At 36.2% G+C, this 18,689-nt stretch overlaps 1 protein-coding gene across 1 annotated transcript in view; it reads left to right on the forward strand.

Annotated features, from left to right (window-relative positions):
- The window catches only part of LOC149790718 (uncharacterized), a 395,180-nt gene that overhangs the window by 247,840 nt on the left and 128,651 nt on the right, over nt 1-18,689 (forward strand). Inside the window, exon 5 of the mRNA XM_089973252.1 lies at nt 2,916-2,962. The gene's annotated coding sequence lies outside the window, so the exon portion shown is untranslated. The remainder of the gene's footprint in view (nt 1-2,915; nt 2,963-18,689) is intronic.

An 18,689-nucleotide genomic window follows, 5' to 3' on the forward strand; every position in this document is an offset into this window, starting at 1 on the left:
ACCTTTGAAAGGTAGACAAAGCGGTATTTATGCTTAAATCATCAATATCGAACTTGGAAACAGAAAATAAGTTCCACATATTCTACTTGAAATGATATATTTACACTCTTTTGTAAATTTAAATTGATTTGTGTGCTTGACTTTTGCCCCTGATTGACGACAAAAATTTTGACCTAACTGACTATTGTCAATGTTTGGAAAGATGTTTGCTCGAATTTGAGTCCAAGATCTAGCCTTGACTTTGACCTTAGTATGTTCTGGAAGCAAACTTGTTGAGAATAGTTTTTTATTTTTCCACTAGAAATGACCCACACCAAGGGCATTCTATTTAGTCATATGTCAGGTAATATTTTGTACATGATTAGAGACTGTAAACAATATCTTCATTCCGATCTTAAGGTCAGTCTGTCGAGTCATTTACTGTTGTATTCATATATCATTTCAGAGGAATTATTTTTTCAGATTATTCCTCGAATTACAAAGTGCCCATTGACCGTTTGGACTAAATCACTCCTTTGGGATTAATGATGACCCATTCAAAGTCATTGTGGATTATATTATTGTGATACATCAAGACAGCCAAAACTATTTTACATATTAATTAGGAAGACTCTATACTTTTGGACTTTTTTTAAATAGAACATTAAGAAATATATGGGATTTAATCAACTAGACTGTAATTTCCTTTTAAATATTCACTTTGTAATCAAAGCAAATAAATTATTTGTTGAATGTTACTAAAATTTACTGTTTTTCCTTCTTCCTGTTAAATAGCTTAAGACCAAAGAGTCGTAACAATACAAGCAAAACGGCCAGTATGAATTAGGATTCGTGTGCATGTTAGTAATGTGTGTACCATGATATAATAACATCATGATTGAATGTAAAGCGAGATGCCAAAATTAATGAACTGAATTTCATGTGGAGATGTTGATTATTAGGTTAAAATTAATTTGTGTTTTTTATATGATTAAATGTCATTTAGTGGATGCATAAATATAGTTGAAAAGAAAGCATCTTTGTTGTAAATCAGATGATAAGAGTCCCTTAATTACCGTACGATTAAAAGAAAACATAAAACAATAACCTGCGATAACCAGTTGAAGATATACATCATCCAGTTAAAGTACATTTAAAGTGCATTTGACACGTGTGTCCACTTAAAGACAAATCGAATATTTTGTCAAGAGGATGTAGTTCAGATTTCAAAGCAATCTGTTGAGTATAATTTAGGAAGTAACGGTACCAACCCTACGGGACTGCAATTATGGACTAAAACTATTATTTTGTATATCCGGTCCAATTAGATAATTGACTTCTACGTACGTGAGGAAAATTTTAAGTTGCCCGCATAGCAAAACAAACCAATATTCATCCTTGGTTTTTAAGGGATCAATTATTGAGTTTAATTTTTATCTGCAACGTTTTTAACATTCTGAAAAATACACCGTAGTTAATGAGAAATAAAATTATTTATATTTTTCATCAAAGTAGTGAGGAGAAAGGGCTGGGTAAGGGAGCGGTACTAGCTGATATATTAGACAACTGTTATACGAAGATCATGGGAAAAAAATTGAATTTGCTTCTGAAGACAGTTAGTTGGAGAACATACATAATAAGGAGGTGAAATTAATTTGTTGTGTAAACATGTTTGTATGAATTCTAAAATTTTAAGTGTTCAGCAAGTTTTTTAAAAATACTTTCGCTTAAAACAACCTACTTTATTCCACAACAATCCTGCTCAGTTATTAGCGAAGGCAAACCACTTGTAAACAAAAACACACTATTGCAATGACCTTTACATGTTTTGAGAATTATCGATCATGATGCAGAGTAGTTTTAGAATGGCTTTATTTCCATTAACTTAACATCGATGTCATCCTGGGTATTGAATAATAAAAAGTTGCTCATTTCGTTTGTTAAGGGGATTAACTCGAGATTTGTCCTTATAGCTCCTGTATATTGGACAATATTTGCAATAACTAATTTTAGCTATTTTGGTTTTTCAAGGTACAAGTAACATGTAAAAACAGATACATAACATGACGTAATTCAGGATACTAAAACATATACATAACATGACGTAATTCAGGATACTAAAATAAAGTTAGGTTAAAAAAATGACGGTCATCAATAGGATGGTGTTGCTTGTTACCTAATCTCGAGTATTTAGGTCTAAAATACATAATCAATAATTTAATAAACGTGGTGGTAAAATGTAGGAAAGGAGGAGTCAGAAACTCCTTAACTAAGTACTACTGATTGTGGGTAATCACTGACGCTCAAATCGTTGGGGAAAAATCACGTATATTTTGACACTGATATTATTGCTCTATATGCAATTGTAGACTGTAAATGCTAAATTATAATTGCAACTAAATTTCATTACTTTACCATAAATCGTCACATTTTTTGGTGCAAAATATTAGCAAATGCTAATCAAGTACGTTCATAAAACGCACTTATATATCCCTGTCAAATACAAGTTTTAAATCAATATATTCCATATACGTATGTATGTATGTATGTATGTATGTATGTATCTATGTATGTATGTATGTATGTATGTATGTATGTATGTGCGTGTGTGCGTGCGTGCGTGCGTGCTTGTGTGCGTGCGTGCGTGCGTGTCTGTATGTATGTATGTATGTATGTGCACTTTCCAAACCATATCCAGATCTTGCTATTTTTGCATTTCTTTTTCTTGATCTATTTATCTGAACTATCGTTCTATTAGATACTTCGTTTTTTATGAAGTGTTTGCCTTGCTTATAATTTTAGCGCGTTAGCAAACCCTGAAATCTCATTTCAAGGCCTCCTGAAAAAGAAAAGAAAATGCAAGCAGAGAGTGACTCCCACGTATTGACTCACCAACATCCCACATAATAAAGAATTTTAATCTTTATCTACTTCAGTTGCTGAGGTAACCTACAGCTGCTCCACAACTGGCGCTTTCTGTTTGGTAAGTTGTACTTGACATGCGTTTCAAAATTGCTGTTTTGTTAAATTATTATTCGTTGTATTATAATATTTGGTAAGTGAACATAAAAGTCGTTTTTAGAAACAAATATGTGTATTGATTCTTTAGCAGATGCAGTTAATTTTTTCCTGGTTGTAATTAAAAGGTTAATACTTTGAAACACTCTTCACTGCTAATTGACGACGGTCTCACACAGCGGCGGTCTCTTCGTTATTCCCTCTCTAATGTGACTATAACTCGATGTTTACGCGAATCTGTTTCTAACGTGACTAGAACTTGATATTTAGTCAGTTCTTTTCGCTGTTTAAAATAAATATTTATTTAAATGCTAGCATTAAGTAAGTTAGGCTGTCCACATTATATTATATTATATTATATTATATTATATTATATTATATTATATTATATTATATTGTATCATATTACATTATATTACACTTTTACATATCATATCACATATCATATCATATCATATCATGTATCGTATCGTATTGTATTGTATTGTATTACATTGCATTGCATTGCATTGCATTGCATTACATTACATTACATCACATTATATTATATCATATTATATTATTATCCTTACATTGCTAAGAAATATTGGCCAGTTACAGATTATACGAAATCTGTTTGTCCACTATCTCTATTTCATATGTGAATTTGTACTGCATATGTTTACGGTGTACTATATGGACAACTATATTCAGAACGTTATACGAGGCACTTAAGTAAAGACTCTGCTTTGATCTACTGAGCCGTACACAATTCGGGTGATTAAATGTAATCATACATGTGTCAGCTCTATTCACAGTTTACACGATGTGTGCATGACCTGATGTAGTGCATTCACATGTGAACACAGCTGTTAGGTAGTAAATCTATTTACAAAAATCATCGGGGATCGATGGGGTATTTGGATGGTTCTAAATATTTTGTTGTAAATATTTTTTTTTGAACCTATGAATAAATTAAATTGCGATCGATCGACAATTATTGATCTATAAAATGATATACTGCTGCACTTACAGCACGCGGGGCTTCAGCAGATGTATGCGTGTGACGCAGCATAGACAAATGTTAGTGACGAAAACAAAAATGTAGGATAATAACCATTCCTCTACTGTGCAAATAGCTTACTGTAAGGCCCAGGACGTCTTAGAGTACTCTTCAACTTATATTAAGGCCGAAATGGAAAATGTTTACGGATATAATTCTCTGTCATATCATACAAGTTTGGATTAATTGCATTGGGTTTTCTGAGAGAGAGAGAGAGAGAGAGAGAGAGAGAGAGAGAGAGAGAGAGAGAGAGAGAGATGGTGTAGCGCTTGCAATCTGTTTATTCTTTGAACTTCAAGCCAGATAAAAGTTAAGTACATTTCTTACAAATATATATCACATTTTCTCAATTCAAAAATAAAAAATAGGTAAAAGCAATCCAATTGCAATAAAAGAAGATGAACGTTTAGATAAATCTATCAGTCTTTTGAAGACCGAGACACTTGATGTTTGAAAGCAAGTCGATAAGAAGCATTGATTGTGTTTGTCTTTCGATATAATATAAGAATAATTTCAGAAAGTTTTCAATTTCAGCTCTGATTTACTTGTGGCTGGAATCTTGTAAACTCTAATCAAAATCAAAACATAATTAAATCAAAATTCTACATCGTTTCCGTCTACACATTACATCTGCCTTAGTTTACAATTTATTTTCACAGTTTCCGTCTACACATTACATCTGCCTTAGTGTACAATGTATTTTCACAGTTTCCGTCTACACATTACATTTGCCTTAGTTTACAATTTATTTTCACAGTTTCCGTTTTCACATTACATCTGCCTTAGTTTACAATGTATTTTCACAGTTTCCGTTTTCACATTACATCTGCCTTAGTTTACAATGTATTTTCACAGTTTCCGTCTACACATTACATCTGCCTTAGTTTACAATTTATTTTCACAGTTTCCGTTTTCACATTACATCTGCCTTAGTTTACAATGTATTTTCACAGTTTCCGTCTACACATTACATCTGCCTTAGTTTACAATGTATTTTCACAGTTTCCGTCTACACATTACATCTGCCTTAGTTTACAATTTATTTTCACAGTTTCCGTCTACACATTACATCTGCCTTAGTTTACAATTTATTTTCAGTTTCCGTCTTCACATTTACATCTGCCTTAGTTTATTTTCACAGTTACCGTCTACACATCACATCTACCTTAGTTTACAATGTATTTTCACAGTTTCCGTCTACACATTACATCTGCCTTAGTTTACAATGTATTTTCACAGTTTCCGTTTTCACATTACATCTACCTTAGTTTACAATGTATTTTCACAGTTTCCGTTTTCACATTACATCTGCCTTAGTTTATAATGTATTTTCACAGTTTCCGTCTACACATTACATCTTCCTTAGTTTACAATGTATTTTCAAAGTTTCCGTCTACATAATACATTTGCCTTAGTTTACAATTTATTTTCACAGTTTCCGTTTTCACATTACGTCTGCCTTAGTTTACAATGTATTTTCACAGTTTCCGTCTACACATTACATCTGCCTTAGTTTACAATGTATTTTCACAGTTTCCGTCTACACATTACATCTGCCTTAGTTTACAATGTATTTTCACAGTTTCCGTCTACACATTACATCTGCCTTAGTTTACAGTTTGTTTTCAGTTTCCGTCTACACATTTACATCTGCCTTAGTTTATTTTCACAGTTTCCGTCTACACATCACATCTACCTTAGTTTACAATGTATTTTCACAGTTTCCGTCTACACATTACATCTGCCTTAGTTTACAATTTATCTTCAGTTTCCGTCTACACATTACATTTGCCTTAGTTTATTTTCACAGTTTCCGTCTACACATCACATCTACCTTAGTTTACAATGTATTTTCACAGTTTCCGTCTACACATTACATTTTCCTTAGTTTACAATGTATTTTCACAGTTTCCGTCTACACATAACATCTGCCTTAGTTTACAATGTATTTTCACAGTTTCCGTCTACACATTACATTTGCCTTAGTTTACAATTTATTTTCACAGTTTCCGTTTTCACATTACATCTGCCTTAGTTTACAATGTATTTTCACAGTTTCCGTCTACACATTACATCTGCCTTAGTTTATAATGTATTTTCACAGTTTCCGTCTACACATTACATCTGCCTTAGTTTACAATGTATTTTCACAGTTTCCGTCTACACATTACATCTGCCTTAGTTTACAATGTATTTTCACAGTTTCCGTCTACACATTACATCTGCCTTAGTTTACAATGTATTTTCACAGTTTCCATCTACACATTACATCTGCCTTAGTTTATAATGTATTTTCACAGTTTCCGTCTACACATTACATCTGCCTTAGTTTACAATGTATTTTCAAAGTTTCCGTCTACATAATACATTTGCCTTAGTTTACAATTTATTTTCACAGTTTCCGTTTTCACATTACGTCTGCCTTAGTTTACAATGTATTTTCACAGTTTCCGTCTACACATTACATCTGCCTTAGTTTACAATGTATTTTCACAGTTTCCGTCTACACATTACATCTGCCTTAGTTTACAATGTATTTTCACAGTTTCCGTCTACACATTACATCTGCCTTAGTTTACAGTTTGTTTTCAGTTTCCGTCTACACATTTACATCTGCCTGAGTTTATTTTCACAGTTTCCGTCTACACATCACATCTACCTTAGTTTACAATGTATTTTCACAGTTTCCGTCTACACATTACATCTGCCTTAGTTTACAATTTATCTTCAGTTTCCGTCTACACATTACATTTGGCTTAGTTTATTTTCACAGTTTCCGTCTACACATCACATCTACCTTAGTTTACAATGTATTTTCACAGTTTCCGTTTTCACATTACATTTTCCTTAGTTTACAATGTATTTTCACAGTTTCCGTCTACACATAACATCTGCCTTAGTTTACAATGTATTTTCACAGTTTCCGTCTACACATTACATTTGCCTTAGTTTACAATTTATTTTCACAGTTTCCGTTTTCACATTACATCTGCCTTAGTTTACAATGTATTTTCACAGTTTCCGTCTACACATTACATCTGCCTTAGTTTACAATGTATTTTCACAGTTTCCGTCTACACATTACATCTGCCTTAGTTTATAATGTATTTTCACAGTTTCCGTCTACACATTACATCTGCCTTAGTTTACAATGTATTTTCAAAGTTTCCGTCTACACATTACATCTGCCTTAGTTTACAATTTATTTTCACAGTTTCCGTTTTCACATTACATCTGCCTTAGTTTACAATGTATTTTCACAGTTTCCGTCTACACATTACATTTGCCTTAGTTTACAATTTATTTTCACAGTTTCCGTTTTCACATTACATCTGCCTTAGTTTACAATGTATTTTCACAGTTTCCGTTTTCACATTACATCTGCCTTAGTTTACAATGTATTTTCACAGTTTCCGTCTACACATTACATCTGCCTTAGTTTACAATTTATTTTCACAGTTTCCGTTTTCACATTACATCTGCCTTAGTTTACAATGTATTTTCACAGTTTCCGTCTACACATTACATCTGCCTTAGTTTACAATGTATTTTCACAGTTTCCGTCTACACATTACATCTGCCTTAGTTTACAATTTATTTTCACAGTTTCCGTCTACACATTACATCTGCCTTAGTTTACAATTTATTTTCAGTTTCCGTCTTCACATTTACATCTGCCTTAGTTTATTTTCACAGTTACCGTCTACACATCACATCTACCTTAGTTTACAATGTATTTTCACAGTTTCCGTCTACACATTACATCTGCCTTAGTTTACAATGTATTTTCACAGTTTCCGTTTTCACATTACATCTACCTTAGTTTACAATGTATTTTCACAGTTTCCGTTTTCACATTACATCTGCCTTAGTTTATAATGTATTTTCACAGTTTCCGTCTACACATTACATCTTCCTTAGTTTACAATGTATTTTCAAAGTTTCCGTCTACATAATACATTTGCCTTAGTTTACAATTTATTTTCACAGTTTCCGTTTTCACATTACGTCTGCCTTAGTTTACAATGTATTTTCACAGTTTCCGTCTACACATTACATCTGCCTTAGTTTACAATGTATTTTCACAGTTTCCGTCTACACATTACATCTGCCTTAGTTTACAATGTATTTTCACAGTTTCCGTCTACACATTACATCTGCCTTAGTTTACAGTTTGTTTTCAGTTTCCGTCTACACATTTACATCTGCCTTAGTTTATTTTCACAGTTTCCGTCTACACATCACATCTACCTTAGTTTACAATGTATTTTCACAGTTTCCGTCTACACATTACATCTGCCTTAGTTTACAATTTATCTTCAGTTTCCGTCTACACATTACATTTGCCTTAGTTTATTTTCACAGTTTCCGTCTACACATCACATCTACCTTAGTTTACAATGTATTTTCACAGTTTCCGTCTACACATTACATTTTCCTTAGTTTACAATGTATTTTCACAGTTTCCGTCTACACATAACATCTGCCTTAGTTTACAATGTATTTTCACAGTTTCCGTCTACACATTACATTTGCCTTAGTTTACAATTTATTTTCACAGTTTCCGTTTTCACATTACATCTGCCTTAGTTTACAATGTATTTTCACAGTTTCCGTCTACACATTACATCTGCCTTAGTTTATAATGTATTTTCACAGTTTCCGTCTACACATTACATCTGCCTTAGTTTACAATGTATTTTCACAGTTTCCGTCTACACATTACATCTGCCTTAGTTTACAATGTATTTTCACAGTTTCCGTCTACACATTACATCTGCCTTAGTTTACAATGTATTTTGACAGTTTCCATCTACACATTACATCTGCCTTAGTTTATAATGTATTTTCACAGTTTCCGTCTACACATTACATCTGCCTTAGTTTACAATGTATTTTCAAAGTTTCCGTCTACATAATACATTTGCCTTAGTTTACAATTTATTTTCACAGTTTCCGTTTTCACATTACGTCTGCCTTAGTTTACAATGTATTTTCACAATTTCCGTCTACACATTACATCTGCCTTAGTTTACAATGTATTTTCACAGTTTCCGTCTACACATTACATCTGCCTTTGTTTACAATGTATTTTCACAGTTTCCGTCTACACATTACATCTGCCTTAGTTTACAGTTTGTTTTCAGTTTCCGTCTACACATTTACATCTGCCTTAGTTTATTTTCACAGTTTCCGTCTACACATCACATCTACCTTAGTTTACAATGTATTTTCACAGTTTCCGTCTACACATTACATCTGTCTTAGTTTACAATTTATCTTCAGTTTCCGTCTACACATTACATTTGGCTTAGTTTATTTTCACAGTTTCCGTCTACACATCACATCTACCTTAGTTTACAATGTATTTTCACAGTTTCCGTCTACACATTACATTTTCCTTAGTTTACAATGTATTTTCATAGTTTCCGTCTACACATAACATCTGCCTTAGTTTACAATGTATTTTCAGAGTTTCCGTCTACACATTACATTTGCCTTAGTTTACAATTTATTTTCACAGTTTCCGTTTTCACATTACATCTGCCTTAGTTTACAATGTATTTTCACAGTTTCCGTCTACACATTACATCTGCCTTAGTTTACAATGTATTTTCACAGTTTCCGTCTACACATTACATCTGCCTTAGTTTATAATGTATTTTCACAGTTTCCGTCTACACATTACATCTGCCTTAGTTTACAATGTATTTTCACAGTTTCCGTCTACACATTACATCTGCCTTAGTTTACAATGTATTTTCACAGTTTCCGTCTACACATTACATCTGCCTTAGTTTACAATGTATTTTCACAGTTTCCATCTACACATTACATCTGCCTTAGTTTATAATGTATTTTCACAGTTTCCGTCTACACATTACATCTGCCTTAGTTTACAATGTATTTTCAAAGTTTCCGTCTACATAATACATTTGCCTTAGTTTACAATTTATTTTCACAGTTTCCGTTTTCACATTACGTCTGCCTTAGTTTACAATGTATTTTCACAGTTTCCGTCTACACATTACATCTGCCTTAGTTTACAATGTATTTTCACAGTTTCCGTCTACACATTACATCTGCCTTAGTTTACAATGTATTTTCACAGTTTCCGTCTACACATTACATCTGCCTTAGTTTACAGTTTGTTTTCAGTTTCCGTCTACACATTTACATCTGCCTTAGTTTATTTTCACATTTTCCGTCTACACATCACATCTACCTTAGTTTACAATGTATTTTCACAGTTTCCGTCTACACATTACATCTGCCTTAGTTTACAATTTATCTTCAGTTTCCGTCTACACATTACATTTGGCTTAGTTTATTTTCACAGTTTCCGTCTACACATCACATCTACCTTAGTTTACAATGTATTTTCACAGTTTCCGTCTACACATTACATTTTCCTTAGTTTACAATGTATTTTCACAGTTTCCGTCTACACATAACATCTGCCTTAGTTTACAATGTATTTTCACAGTTTCCGTCTACACATTACATTTGCCTTAGTTTACAATTTATTTTCACAGTTTCCGTTTTCACATTACATCTGCCTTAGTTTACAATGTATTTTCACAGTTTCCGTCTACACATTACATCTGCCTTAGTTTACAATGTATTTTCACAGTTTCCGTCTACACATTACATCTGCCTTAGTTTATAATGTATTTTCACAGTTTCCGTCTACACATTACATCTGCCTTAGTTTACAATGTATTTTCAAAGTTTCCGTCTACACATTACATCTGCCTTAGTTTACAATGTATTTTCACAGTTTCCGTCTACACATTACATCTGCCTTAGTTTACAATGTATTTTCACAGTTTCCATCTACACATTACATCTGCCTTAGTTTATAATGTATTTTCACAGTTTCCGTCTACACATTACATCTGCCTTAGTTTATAATGTATTTTCACAGTTTCCGTCTACACATTACATCTGCCTTAGTTTTTTTTCAGTTTCCGTCTACACATTATATCTGCCCTAGTTTATTTTCACTGTTTCCGTCTACACATTACATCTGCCTTAGTTTACAATGCATTTTCACAGTTTAGACATGATGGACAATCGTTTCAGTTTATGCAGCTGTTCTTGTTGATAACTTCTCGGTCGTAACATCATGATTTAATGTGCGGTATGTCTCAATCATAATGTAGACGTCCATCTTGATTTTTTTATTTATTGCATGACCATTATTACAAAATACAGCATATGATGAAGCCCCAGTAGCAAGTATGAACATGACAATGCTATATTAGTTTTCTTGTCTCTTAAGGGTACCTCGTCAGGATATAAATTTTGTCAATAGTTCCCCCCCCCCCCCTTCTTATTGTTCCCACGCAACGGGGCATCATACTTGGTAAGAGAAAGCAAATCAACCTTGCTTATCTCAGTACAGGATAGTGTGTCATTCCTATCCAAATTCCAGTCATAATGTCAGATATGCATAAATACAACATTCAACTTCCTTCTGAAGTTCCAAAGAAAACAGCTTCAAAGTTGTCCGACTTTTGCAATTTAATCAATGCATGTAGTTTATATACAGACGTCGTCTACCATGCGTGGGCATATGCTACGAATGTATGCAGTAACGGAAAGCAAGATAAATGAACTGTAATTTCTTTTTATATTCGTTTGACGATTTCTCCCCAGAAGATCAAACTTTGCAAAACCAAAGTTGTGTAGTAACATATTCTTACATATCCATAACTTCCAGATAGTTACATTTTCTCGTGTAGTGCCTTTTGATTCTTCTTTCTATTTCTTTTAACAAAAAAGACAACAACATTAATATATTATTGTTTTAGTGTAAATATAATTTTTTAATACATTTGAGAGACATTTATGAAAATAAAACGAATTTGGACAAAATATTTGTAATGACAAGTCCCAAATGCAATTGATACATCAACTTTTTTAAACTTGATTTTTGCTTTTGTTAATTGCTTATATGAGAGCTGTCATATGGCATGTATATATATATATATATATATATATATATATATATATATATATATATATATATATATATATATATATATATATATATATATATATATATATATATATATATTGTCATGTTTACCCCGACCCAGAGTAGCCCAGTTTGAAACATGTATAATCAAGGTAATTCTGACGGGTCATTGTTTGATGTCGAACATTGCCGAAGGCTAGCACTAATCCGTTACGTAAGATTGTTGTGGCTAGAATCGAAGGACCGGACATCGGAGTTGCGAAGTCACAGATAGCCAGTTATCACCTAGGTGTCGAAATGTTCCCAGATCAAAAGAAATTGCATGAAGAAGTGGGAGTGTCCTAACTCCTTTCCCCTGCAAACAGACAGACAGGTTGAACTGGCCGCTAAGACGATTGGACAGGGGCACAGCGCCACCCAATCAGAATCGAGATAGGGGGGAGACCTTGATTTGGATAGAATGATATCCCTGCGTTTTCCGGCAAAAGTTAGTTCGCTGAGAGAAATTACCCAGAGAAGAGGTTAGCGTAACTCCGAATAGCCATTCGTTATTGGCGGGAAAATCTTAGAGCGGGAAGGTCTAAGTACAGAAAGCTTCAAACGGAAGCTTTGAGGGACAGACCAGTTAAAGTTTGGTCCCGTAGTCTCAGATAGAGAGACGGAGGAAAGGAGAAGAAGGTGAAGTTGAAGTCTGGGAGCGAAATTGGAGGAGGAGATAATAGAGAGGGAAGGAGAAGCAGGTAGAGTTGAAGTCTGGGAGCGAAGTTGGAGGAGGAGATAGTAGAGAGGGAAACAGAGACAAAGGGGGAGTTAGAGGAACGGAAAGAAGGAAGAATCAGCGGGAAGAAATAGATGAGTAGATGCAAGGACAGGGGGAAAATCGAACTCACACTGTAAATCACGGGATGAATTAGGCTGTCACTTGGTCGAGGGAAAGACGAGTGATTGGAAGTTATCGTTTTAGATTATCACATTTATTAAATTGTTATTGATTGAATTTCATCTTCGTGTTCTCTATAATTTAACCGTCGGCATTGCTGACTGGGGGCTCAGAGCTGTAAATCTACATCATCACTAATTTAACTTTCTAACCTAACGAGCCAGGGTGGAACTTTCAATTTAATTTAATTAAATTATATTGGGAGAACCCCACCCCAATACGACAGAACGTCACAGTGGGCGCTTCGTCTGGGATTTGAATTAGACATAAATATTATTTTACGACCTAAAAGTTTATTTGTTAGGAAGTATTAGTGAACAGTGTGAGATATTTTCCATCCTCTGTATTTTGAATTTTTATGATTTTCTCATCTTGTGTTTGTTATATTTGATATTTGCATGTTTGATAGATCTTTAATTACTTGCAGTAATTGTGAAGCAAATATCGAGCAAATATCTTACCTGAACGAAATTAGTTGTTGTCGACAGGTAAGTATTTGGCTGGGAACTTGTAATATCTGTCCATTGTTAGTAAGGTCGAGACAAGGTATCACTTCCTATTAGTATAACAATATGGCTACAGAAAGGCAAATGATCAAGGAGTACCGTGCCATGGGTTCGGAAGATCTCGGCTACGAGGGAGATCGCCTGGCAGCATTTATTGAAGAAAGAATCAAGGAATGGAAGGCAGAAAAAGCAGCGGAGAAGGCGCTGGCTAAGATGGCAGCGGACCAAGAGCGAGAACTGGAGCGGGCCAAGATATCCGCGGACAGAGAAACCCAGAAAGAGCTGGAGCTGGCCCGGATAGCCGCCGAAAGAGAAACACAGAAAGAGTTGGAGCTGGCCAGGATATCAGCGGCCACAAAAGAACGAGAGCTTGCTCACACTCTCGAAATGGAGAAGGTCAGGTTAGCCGCTAGGGACATAGATCGGGACGACGCTAGCACAAGTTCTGGAGGGACCGGACGACCTTTCATCGACCACCGAATGGTCCAGATAAGTATGCCGCGGTTCAGCGATAAGGAGGAATCTATCGACGATTTTCTTGTTCAGTTTGAGAAACTCGCTCACGCTCATAAAATTCCTAAACAAAATTGGGCGATTAATGTCTCAGCTTTTTTGCAAGGTGCAGCTCGTGAAGTCTACCACGGCTTGGCTGCAGACGATGCTGGCGACTACAATGCGCTCAAAAAGGCCCTTCTCTGCCATTATCGGCTGACCGCCGAAACATATCGCAAACTTTTTCGGGACTCGGCGAAAAAGGCAACGGAGACCCACTCTCAATTCCACACCCGTGTTCGAGGGTTACTTGAGAAGTGGATTAAGATGGCCGAAGTCGAACGATCGTACGACGGGCTACGCGAGGTTATACTCAAGGAACATGTCCTGAGTACTTACCGTCGCGAGTTGACAGTCTTTCTAGCAGAGAGAGACAGCACCGGACGCTCGAAGAGATCGCTAGCATGGCGGAGCGATATGAGCAGGCACACTCGAAAAGTGGAGGTTCCGGGAGTGCGGATCGACCCCGACCCACTGAGTCGCGCCGTGTGGTTGAGGTAGAGCCGGCTGTCTGTAACCGTCAGGGCGACGGGAGGGTCGGAGGGGGAGCTACAGGTAGGGATGCCAACCATAGACCTGGACAGGCCTCACCCACGAAAGCGGGACTTGCAGGTCGGCGAGGGCCTACGTGTTACAACTGCAAGCGCCCGGGGCATATTGCCAGGGACTGTCCCAAGGGCAGGCAGACCCAGGTGAATTCCGTCGCTAGGAAGGAGCGCGAGCCGAAGGCAAGCTGTAACCCAGCCAACCTCGCGTCTGCTACTGTCAACGGAGAAGGTGCCACCATCTTGTATGACACTGGGTGTAGCGTCCCAGCCTTTGTCGACACGAAGTACGTTAAGCCCGAGGATTACACAGGGGAGGTAATCGAAGTTCAGCACGCGAACAGCGCGCGTGACTCATTGCCAGTGGCTGTCATTGACCTCGTTTCACCGTACGTGAAGGGGAAAATTGAAGTTGCATGCTTGGATGGTTTATCACATGACGTCATACTGGGATGTCGTTATGTGTTGCCACAACCGAACCCAGAAACCTGCACACCGATGCCGGTGAGTGCTGTGGAAACCAGGTCCAAGAGTCGACAGACGGAAGCGAAGCCGATGGAAGTTACATCGACACCGGTGAGTAACGTTCTTCCGGCCGAGCTGAGGAAGCTGCAACAGGAAGACGCAACTCTGGCGCAGTTGCACAAATACGCTGCAGCAGGAACGGAGAAAGAGACTCCGAATGGCGCGGTGAAGTTTGAGTACAAGAAGGGGATCTTGTATCACCACGCCAGGAAAGGCCGCAAACACTTTAAGCAAGTCGTCGTGCCGAAAGAGAAGCGAGGCGAAGTGTTAAAACTCGCGCACGAAAGTCTCATGAGTGGACACATGGGAATTGCCAAGACGCTTGACCGTCTTGTCAGAGAATTCTACTGGCCAGGGGTCCAGGGAGACGTTAAGCGGTTCTGTCTCTCCTGTGACAAGTGCCAGAGAATGGCACCGGAAACGGCTCATCGACCCGTCCCCTTGGGGAGTAAACCCGTTATCGATGAACCATTTCGATGCGTCGCGATGGATTTAATCGGACCGATAAAACCCGCGTCGTCGCACGGGAATCGTTATATGTCGCGTACGGCAATCGGAAGTTGTCAGCTGCCGAGAAGAACTACTCCGTATCGGAGAGAGAATTCCTCGGAATCGTGTTCGGTATATCACGGTTCGAGCGGTACTTATACGGGCGGAAGTTCATCTTGGAGACCGACCACCAACCACTCGCGTATCTCGCGCAGGCGAAATTGTCGAATGGACGATTGATGCGATGGTCGCTGTTCTTACAACAATACCAGATGCAGATCAGATACGTGAAAGGAACTGAGAAGGTAGGCGCCGATTTCATGAGCAGGAGCGCTGGAATGGTATAGATCGCTGTATATATATATATATATATATATATATATATATATATATATATATATATATATATATATATATATATATATATATATATATATATATATATATATATATATATATATATATATATATATATACATGTTCGCACACAGTGTCGTGTCGCGATACTTTTGTTCTTTATTTCGTGTATTAATGCCATTGCATTTGAAGTAATTGTGAGGGAATAAAATCCCGATTTTATTCTCAAGCGTGGGGGGGATGTCATGTTTACCCCGACCCAGAGTAGCCCAGTTTGAAACATGTATAATCAAGGTAATTCTGACGGGTCATTGTTTGATATCGAACATTGCCGAAGGCTAGCACTAATTCGTTACGTAAGATTGTTGTGGCTAGAATCGAAGGACCGGACATCGGAGTTGCGAAGTCACAGATAGCCAGTTATCACCTAGGTGTCGAAATGTTCCCAGATCAAAAGAAATTGCATGAAGAAGTGGGAGTGTCCTAACTCCTTTCCCCTGCAAACAGACAGACAGGTTGAACTGGCCGCTAAGACGATTGGACAGGGGCACAGCGCCACCCAATCAGAATCGAGATGGGGGGAGACCTTGATTTGGATAGAATGATATCCCTGCGTTTTCCGGCAAAAGTTAGTTCGCTGAGAGAAATTACCCAGAGAAGAGATTAGCGTAACTCCGAATAGCCATTCGTTATTGGCGGGAAAATCTTAGAGCGGGAAGGTCTAAGTACAGAAAGCTTCAAACGGAAGCTTTGAGGGACAGACCAGTTAAAGTTTGGTCCCGTAGTCTCAGATAGAGAGGCGGAGGAAAGGAGAAGAAGGTGAAGTTGAAGTCTGGGAGCGAAATTGGAGGAGGAGATAATAGAGAGGGAAGGAGAAGCAGGTAGAGTTGAAGTCTGGGAGCGAAGTTGGAGGAGGAGATAGTAGAGAGGGAAACAGAGACAAAGGGGGAGTTAGAGGAACGGAAAGAAGGAAGAATCAGCGGGAAGAAATAGATGAGTAGATGCAAGGACAGGGGGAAAATCGAACTCACACTGTAAATCACGGGATGAATTAGGCTGTCACTTGGTCGAGGGAAAGACGAGTGATTGGAAGTTATCGTTTTAGATTATCACATTTATTAAATTGTTATTGATTGAATTTCATCTTCGTGTTCTCTATAATTTAACCGTCGGCATTGCTGACTGGGGGCTCAGAGCTGTAAATCTACATCATCACTAATTTAACTTTCTAACCTAACGAGCCAGGGTGGAACTTTCAATTTAATTTAATTAAATTATATTGGGAGAACCCCACCCCAATACGACAGAACGTCATATATATATATATATATATATATATATATATATATATATATATATATATATATATATATATATATATATATATATATATATATATATATATATATATATATATATATATAAAGAGAGAGAGAGAGAGCAAAACCCAAATTTTTTTATGAATCCAATTCTTTCTGACATGTTATAATTGTTTTTTTGTCTATGACCAAGCCTTCAGATTGTAATGATGGCCCAAACCACGTTTAAGGGAAAGACGTATAGATAAGGCGTAAATAAACAGTTGTTTCACTTTATCAAAAAAGCCGCGTCCCCTTCGGAAAATTACCCTTCTTCGCTTATGTTTCATGAAACGAAAATGCCTCACTGACCGGAGGTAAATATCTTGGGATAAAATAGAACTGTTAGCGGCAACCATCAGTGTAAGTTTTATTGGAATAGATTCTATCATCAAAGGAATGAAGGGATTAGAGCTCTTGTGCTTGACAAAATCATTGCTTTATTATATTCTCAGAATGCTGTATGTGGTTACTTTTACGATGCTCTTGTGTACTCGGTTACCCTAGGTTCGGTTGATACGGATCATAAATGACCGACAGGAAGGATTTATGTCTACATTTTGAGCTCCAGAATCCTTCTTCAATGCTTGTTATGTTGTTATTTAATTCAGAACACAGAAGCCATAATACCACGATACCTTAGTGCCAAACCAACGTTTGTTTTCTTTTATGGAAATTGGGCTTTTCTAGGAACAGACTGATATATTAACGTTACGTTCGTATGGACACTGAACTAACTTAGGTAAGAAATATAGGGTTCAAAATTATGTGAGCTTAACACTTTCTGGAATTTTCAAGTTAAGAGTAAATTTGTTTTATGGATGTTCTATCTGGTGCTGATTTATAAAAGAATGGATTGCATGTACGCAGATTTACCAATATTTGTTGTCGTTTATAATGTAGAGAAAATGTTGTACTTTGAGTGAACTTACCACAGTTACTCAGGTCATCCAGAAAGGGAAAGATTTAGATGACCGTGACTATGTCATATTTTGTTTTGTCATTGAATATCAATTTGGACAAACCAATTGGCAGGAATCTCTCTCTCTCTCTCTCTCTCTCTCTCTCTCTCTCTCTCTCTCTCTATATATATATATATATATATATATATATATATATATATATATATATATATATATATATATATATATATATATATATATATGTATATATGTGACACACATAAATCGATTTACTTTTATCACGTGTTGACCTATCGTGTATAGTTAATATGCTTTATAAGATTTGGGCAACGGCAATTTGTTTTATTTTCGTAAGGACTGCAAATGTTGTAAAAACGGCCACAATGCAAACAAATTATATATATATATATATATATATATATATATATATATATATATATATATATATATATATATATATATATATATATA

The sequence above is a fragment of the Sinohyriopsis cumingii genome, chromosome 10 (assembly GCF_028554795.1).
Source record: "Sinohyriopsis cumingii isolate HCF-2022 chromosome 10, ASM2855479v2, whole genome shotgun sequence".
Classification (NCBI taxonomy): Eukaryota; Metazoa; Mollusca; class Bivalvia; order Unionida; family Unionidae; genus Sinohyriopsis; species Sinohyriopsis cumingii.